Source organism: Canis aureus, chromosome 3, assembly GCF_053574225.1.
Source record: "Canis aureus isolate CA01 chromosome 3, VMU_Caureus_v.1.0, whole genome shotgun sequence".
Classification (NCBI taxonomy): Eukaryota; Metazoa; Chordata; class Mammalia; order Carnivora; family Canidae; genus Canis; species Canis aureus.
The window spans coordinates 78719623-78726833 of NC_135613.1; the positions used below are offsets into that span (position 1 = coordinate 78719623).

Consider the following 7211-nt stretch of genomic DNA (forward strand, 5'->3'; position numbering starts at 1 on the left):
CTGAAGTGATGGAAATGTTCTAAAATTGAATTGTGGTAATAGTTGTGCAACTTTGTAAATTTACTAGCCATCATTGAATTGTGTACTTAGGTTAATTTAATGGTTGCAACATATATTTTAGTAAGCTGTTGAAAAAAAGAAATATTTTTTAAAAAGGAAAAATTTGTTGAGTCAAAACATGATTTAAATAAATGGAGAGACACTGTTTGCTCAAGGATGAGTATCATAAAAATATTTACATTCTTTCTAATTTTTAAAACTTTATTTTGAAATGTTAAATTTGCAGAAAAGTTTAAAAAACTGGATGACATGGGAATAAAAGGCACAGCATAGGGAATATAGTCAGTGTTTATAGTGTTTATGGTGACAGATGGTAGCTATACTTGTGAGCATAGAATCAACAGATCAACTCCTTGAAGCACTATGTTGTACACCTGAAACTAATGTAACATATTGTATCAGCTATACTCAAATAAAAAAAAATAGAATAGAGCTCTCTTATACTTTGAGCCAATGTCCCCTAATGTTAACAATTTATGAGCTGTAGTAAAATTATAAAAATCAGGAAATTGCCAGTCTTATACTATAAACTCAACCTCAGGTTATACTGAAATGTCATCAGTTTTCCCCCAGTTTCCTTTTTCTACTCCAGGACCCAGCACAGGATCTTTATCTTCTCAAGTCTTTTCCAATATAGTCCTTATTCTTTCATTGTAGTTGATAAGCTTTACCATTTTGATGAGTACTTGCCAATTATTTTATACAATGTCTCTCACTTTGGGTATGTATATTGCTTTCTCCTGAGTAGTTTGAGCCTATGCATTTTTGGCAATAATGACACAGAAATGATGTTGTATATTTTCAGGGCACTATTTCAGGGTATAAGTGACATCAATGTCTCATTATTGGTAATGTGAAATGTCTTGGGGTGGAGGGAGATACTTTGAGACTATGCTTAAATTCTATTTCTTGTCAATTTTTTACTCACTGATTTTAGAATATATTCATGTATTTTTCCTGAAAATATGATTATTTGTGGTTTGTCTAATGGCGATTAAAAAACCCACCTTTGATCTTTTACAATATTATTTGGGATTTCTGTAAAGAAAAACTGTTTCTTCTTCCCCACTTATTTATTTATTTAATTATTTATATTGGTAGGGACTCATGGATATATATTTGGTTATGAGATTAACTATAACCCAATACAGTAGTTACTTATTTTGGTATTCAAATTGTAGTTGCTTTGGTTATTTGGAGATTCTTTACTTTGCTGCCTGTGTCTTCTTGATATACTCCATCTTTTTCATATACTTCCTTATTTTCTGGCACAACAGATGTTTCAGGATCCTTTTGCACAAAAAGAAAGAGAGAGAGAGAAGAAAGAAAGGAAAAGAAAAAGAAAAAAGAAAGCACAAACATTGGCAAGAATGGTAGAAAAATTGGAATCCTCATGCATTGTTGGTGGGAATGTAAATTGGTGCAGCTACTATGGAAAATAGTTTGCAATTTCCTCAAAATTGAGAGGAAAACATAGAGAAAAAAATATAGAGAGTTACCATATGACACAATGATTCCATTTCTAGTTATATACCTGAGAGAACTGAAACATGGTCTCATGAAAACTTACATAGAAATATTCTTGGCAGCACTTCTCATAATAGCTGAAACATAGACCCAATTCAAAAGTCCATTGACTGGGCAGGTTCTCTTACATCAACTGCCTAAGAGTCACGCTGTAAGAAGCAACAACCTCTCCTCTTCTCCGCCACCCACCCGGCAGCCGCCAAGCAGCAACCATGCGTGAGTGTATCTCGATCCACGTTGGCTAGGCAGGTGTCCGATCGGCAATGCCAGCTGGAGTTCTATTGCCTGGAACACGGCATTCAGCCCGATGGCCAGATGCCAAGTGACAAGACCACTGGGGGAGGAGATGACTCCTTCAACACCTTCTTCAGTGAGACCGGCGCTGGCAAGCATACGCCCAGAGCAGTGTTTGTAGACCTGAAGCCCACAGTCATTGATGAAGTTCGCACTGGCACCTACCCCCAGCTCTTCCACCCTGAGCAGCTCATCACAGGCAAGGAAGATGCTGCCAATAACTATGTCCGAGGGCACTACACCATTGGCAAGGAGATCATTGACCTTGTCTTGGACCGAATTTGGAAACTGGCTGACCAGTGCACGGGTCTTCAGGGCTTCTTGGTTTTTCCACAGCTTTGGAGGGGGAACCGGTTCTGGCTTCACCTCCCTGCTGATGGAACGTCTCTCTGTCGATTATGGCAAAAAGTCCAAGCTAGAGTTCTCCATCTACCCTGCCCCCAAGGTGTCCACAGCTGTAGTAGAGCCCTACAACTCCATCCTCACCACCCACACCACCCTGGAGCACTCTGATTGTGCCTTCATGGTAGACAACGAGGCCATCTATGACATCTGTCATAGAAACCTCGATATTGAGCCCCCAACCTACACTAATTTAAACAGGTTGATAGGTCAAATTGTGTCTTCCATCACTGCTTCCCTCAGATTTGATGGAGCCCTGAATGTGGATCTGACGGAGTTCCAGACCAACTGGTGCCCTATCCCCGCATTCACTTCCCTCTGGCCACATATGCCCCTGTCATCTCTGCTGAGAAAGCCTACCATGAACAGCTTTCTGTAGCAGAGATCACCAATGCATGCTTTGAGCCAGCCAACCAGATGGTGAAATGTGACCCTCGCCATGGTAAATACGTGGCTTGCTGTCTGTTGTACCGTGGCGACGTGGTTCCCAAAGATGTCAATGCTGCCATTGCTACCATTAAGATCAAGCGTACCACCCAGTTTGTGGACTGGAGCCCCACTGGCTTCAAAGTAGGCATTAATTACCAGCCTCCCACTGTGGTACCCGATGGAGACCTGGCCAAAGTACAGTGAGCTGTGTGGATGTTGAGCAACACCACAGCCATTGCTGAGGCCTGGGCTCGCCTGGACCACAAGTTTGATCTGATATATGCCAAGCGTGCCTTTGTTCACTGGTATGTGGGTGAGAGCATGGAGGAAGGAGAGTTTTCTGAGGCCTGTGAGGACATGGCTGCCCTGGAGAAGGATTATGAAGAGGTTGGTGTGGATTCTGTTGAAGGAGAGGGTGAAGAAGAAGAAGAGGAATACTAAAGTCAAAAATGTCATAAAGGTGCTGTTTTTACAGGGAAGCTTATTCTGTTTTGAACATTGAAAAGTTGTGCTCTGATCAGTTAATTTGTATGTAGCAGTGTATACTCTCATATACAATTACTGACCTATGCTTTAAAACACAACGCTTTGTTACAGACCCAAGCTGTCCATTTCTCTGATGGGTTTAAATAAACTATTCCCTGCCTTAAAAAAAAGTCCATTGACTGGATAAACAAAACATGAAATATGTACAGTATGTAATACTATTCAGTATAAAAAGGAATGAAGTACCGATATGCTTCATATGTGGATAGTAACTATTGTTAAAATAATGAGCCCAAAAAAGAGTATGACTGTGAATGTGAATGGACCTCAAAAGCATGCTAACTAAAAGGAAGTCAGACACAAAAGATCACATATTCTATTATGACATGTATGTGAAATGAACAAGGCAGAAAGTAGATTTAGTGGAAACTCAAGGCTGCAGGTGGGAACGGACTCATCGCAAATAGGAATAAAGTAATAGAAACGCTGTAAAATTAGAATGCACAACTCGTGTAGACTTAAAAAAATTGAATTATATGCCTAAAATGAGTAAATTTCACTCAATAATCTCTTTTTAAAAAAGAAGAACACGACATGAAATCTTCTGAATGAGATGGCATCCCATGTAACAAAGGGATTATAGCTGATGCTCCCCAAGGCACTCGGATGCAGTGAATGAGTGTGTGTTCTGGAAAGAAATAGACTTGTGTTCAAATCCATGCAAGCAGAGTAGCTTGTTGTGAAGTCCCTTGAAGTTTTTGAAACTTAGTTTCCTCAAATGTAAATTGATAAAAAAAATACTTAAGCCGTAAGGTTTTACAAGGTTTCTAGGTGTGCTATAGCAACTGCTGAATAATTTGCTCACTAATGGGTCACTATTTATAATTCTGCATCTAATATTCTAAGACTTCATGCCCATCTTTGAATTAGCTCTACTATGTACCTTTCTATTTTCTCTAAAAACACTTCGGTTAATAATGTAAATACTCACACTTGATATATTTTCATTTCTACTAATTGGTCACACTTAGTATCTCACACTCCTCTCAATATTTCCATATGATGCTTTTGCACTGACCATTCTTGATTCTCCACTTAAACAGTGGAGATTGCACCATCTGAAGCACAATCGACACTTTTCAAGGCAGCCAAGGTCCGTCTCTGTCATCCTAGCATTTTCCTTCTGTGTGAATAGCCAATTCCTCTTGTTAGTGCTTTATGCTGCATCTGGATCTATGTGTATCTCCTGAGGGGCCTAGCAATATATGTCTTTTATATTTTAGATACTTGATAAAAATAGTTTAGCAACGCCTAACAGATGCTATGCTTACAGCAGTGATACAAGAAGAGATTCAGGGGATAAGGTGAGCTTTATAATGAGCCCACAGTCATTAGCATGAGAGCTTCTCAATCACAGTGACACTGGATGTGCTGCTCAAGAGGAAGGATTCACCTGCTTGTAGTTGTACCATTCATCCCCATGACCATCTTTTCACTTGGGGTAGCTGGTTACTTGCTCCTCTTTTTACCCACCTGTGTCCAAATTTTGCATTTTAACATTTGTTTTTTTAAAGAGGTCACCTCCAAGTGCCATTTCCTTCATGGGACATGTAAAAACATATAACTCTGCAGGTCCTTAAAAGTCAGAGAACTTTATTATTGGCTGCTTCCTGTCTGTATGAATCCCTCAGTAGAGAAATTGCTCATTGCATTCCACACACAGAGTATAGCCAGGTGGAGAAAGGACTAACGTCCTATCTGAGTAAATGCATTATCTCCAAGAGAGCCTGGAAAATCCAACTTCTACTGAAGGTGGGGCAAAACTTGATTTCTTCCAGACTTTTACTATCCTGCCTTTTTATTGTTATTGTTAGAGAGAGTGTATGTGTCCATGTGAGGAGAGCGGAGTGGGGGTGAAGGGGCAGAGGGAGAAAAAGAATCTCAAGCAGGCTCCAAGCCCAGGGCAGAGTTTGATCTCATGACCCCGAGATAATGACCTGAGCTGAAATCCAGGAGTTCGAAGCTTAACCAACTGAGCCACCTAGGCACCCCTCTCTTGCTTTTTAAAAGGTTTTTAGACTGCAGATGTGATGGGCTAAGACCTTATTTCTCAGAGGCATGGAAAAGTTTATTAAACTTGTATAAACTATTGCTTGGAGTCTGCATTTTATTACGTTGGGAGAAACATAATGATCCCAATTTGTACACAATCAGAGTGAGCTCTTTGTAGCTCAAGCTGTACAGACTCTCCCAAAGCTTGGGATTGTGTATTCACTGAATGATCAGAGAGTCAATTCCCGTGGTTCATGGTATGCTCTTCTATGGATTTTGTCTCTTCAGGTTTTCAGAAATTGTCTTTCTGCACACCCCTTGTCAGTCTCTTCAATGATCAAGCCCAATACAAAGTTCTCTTTGAGTTTTTATTTTCATTTCAGTCTAACTAGCCTAATGTCTCTCCATCTGTATCTGCCTCTTAATTTTTACAACATTTACCGTTATTCTTTTATTTCATCCTCACTGGATGATGAGAATAGTCGCCTACAAGGTTTCCTCAATCGTCACCTCTCCCCTTGAATGAGTCACTCCACCCCGCATGTCACTGCCAGATCAAATCCCAGCCAGGGGTATCTCACTGCTCCCCCTTGAAATGTGAACCACTATACCCCCACATGCTTCCTTGCTGTGCTCCATAATGTTTTCACTTCACAATTCAAGACTATCTAAAATCTGACTATTGTCTCTTTATTCTTTTTTCCTCCACCCTTCCTCTATTCAGTAGACTTCTCTATTCAGGTAGATTTCCTCACGTCTCCTAATCACAATTTCCTCCTGTTCTCCTCACTCTGCTCTAGTCCACCTTGAAGAAATCAACTCTCATTTTCATCTGAGAATATCTCCAAAGCTCCTTAGACCTTCACATGTGCATGTGAATCCCCTGAGAATCTTCATATACAGAATCTAATTCAGCAGGTGTGGAGTAGGGCCCACACCTTAATCCTCCCCTGTGATGCCCATGCTGCCTTTCTTAATCCTCCCCTGTGATGCCCATGCTGCTAGTCCATGGGTTGGTTGCACTTTGAGAAGCAAGAATCTATACCACTATTGGAGCTTAAGATCGAGATTTTCTCCTCCAGAAGGTTTTCCTACTCTAAGAGTGTCCTGGCTCCTCTGTGAACTCCAGGTGCAATGACAGTGTATTGTGTTGGGGATCCTATTCTAAAACTGGCTTAGTGGACTACTTCACCCTTCTCTGTGCATGCATCAGAGCCCTCTAGGAAGAAGTGCTGTGCTATGGATTTTTGTGCTTCCTGTGAGCATCTTTGAGAGAGTATAGCACAAGGAGCCTGAACTTTGGAGTTACATGGATTTGAGTTTACAATCTATCAACATCACTTACTGGCCAGATGGCTCAGTTTCTCACCTCACGCTCAGTATGTCAACTCCACTTCTCTAAAATACTTATACATAATGAGTATTCTGTTAACAGTAGCCATTAACTGTGGGACATGTGACATAGCACAACATCCTCACTTTTACTGGACCAACCCACCAATTTCTCCATGACCCTTTCCATATGAGAATATACTACTTCACAGAAAAGCCCATTACACTGTTGGACAGTTCATATATATTAGAATATTCTTTACATGCAGTTTAAATTAAGATACCTCATTTCCATCAGTTAGCTCTACCCTGACCCTTTGAATGCAATGAAATAGTCAAATTATGCAGTAAGTGAAAACAGAAACAAAGTTTTGATAAAATTGTCCATACTATATTTTGTTACTTCTGGCATATAAATGACGACTGAAAAAAAAATCAGGCCAGTGGCTGTCAGTCTTTGATACTTTTTTAATGATTCTTCTTTTCCTATCTCTCAAGAACATTTCCTACATACACCAACTTTAAAAATATTTCATGGTAACAGTGGTAATGGGACAATTACAGATCTTTTGAATATCAAAACAGAAGGTAGCTTAGAGATTGTATGTTGCTTAACTTTATTTTAAAAC

The 7211-nt window shown here is 39.9% G+C and overlaps 1 pseudogene; it reads left to right on the forward strand.

Moving 5' to 3' along the window:
* The first annotated feature begins 1784 nt into the window (after positions 1-1784).
* LOC144305717 (tubulin alpha-1A chain-like) lies at positions 1785-3168 on the forward strand (annotated as a pseudogene).
* The last annotated feature ends 4043 nt before the right edge of the window (positions 3169-7211 follow it).